This window comes from Penaeus monodon, chromosome 32, assembly GCF_015228065.2.
Source record: "Penaeus monodon isolate SGIC_2016 chromosome 32, NSTDA_Pmon_1, whole genome shotgun sequence".
NCBI lineage: Eukaryota > Metazoa > Arthropoda > Malacostraca > Decapoda > Penaeidae > Penaeus > Penaeus monodon.
In genome coordinates, this window is record NC_051417.1 from 23892886 (window position 1) to 23893237 (window position 352).

At 24.1% G+C, this 352-nt stretch overlaps 1 protein-coding gene across 16 annotated transcripts in view; it reads right to left on the minus strand.

Moving 5' to 3' along the window:
- LOC119593731 (myoneurin-like) overlaps positions 1-352 on the minus strand; it is a 102537-nt gene that overhangs the window by 49564 nt on the left and 52621 nt on the right. The gene's annotated exons all lie outside the window — the stretch shown is intronic.

A 352-nucleotide genomic window follows, 5' to 3' on the forward strand; every position in this document is an offset into this window, starting at 1 on the left:
GAAGTTAATTTCACTATTGTCACCTGTTGCAAATCTATTTTCTATTAACAAGTTTAAACTGAATTATTTACATTCACAAAAAACGATTACAAATATTTTCTCCTTCATCAAGTTTAATTATCTGATTAATCATAAAATATTCACTGAGAATTCTCTGCAAGAATTTGCTGGAACAAAGTAATAAGAAAAAATTGATCTGATCATCAAAGATACTTCAGTATATAGAATTATTATAGAATGTACTGATGATCATATACATCCCAAACTAAATATAAATGTAATACTATTGCAAAATGATCTTTTTAATAGAGATATCTATTTTTTATATATATAGGGAAAATAACTTTCACCA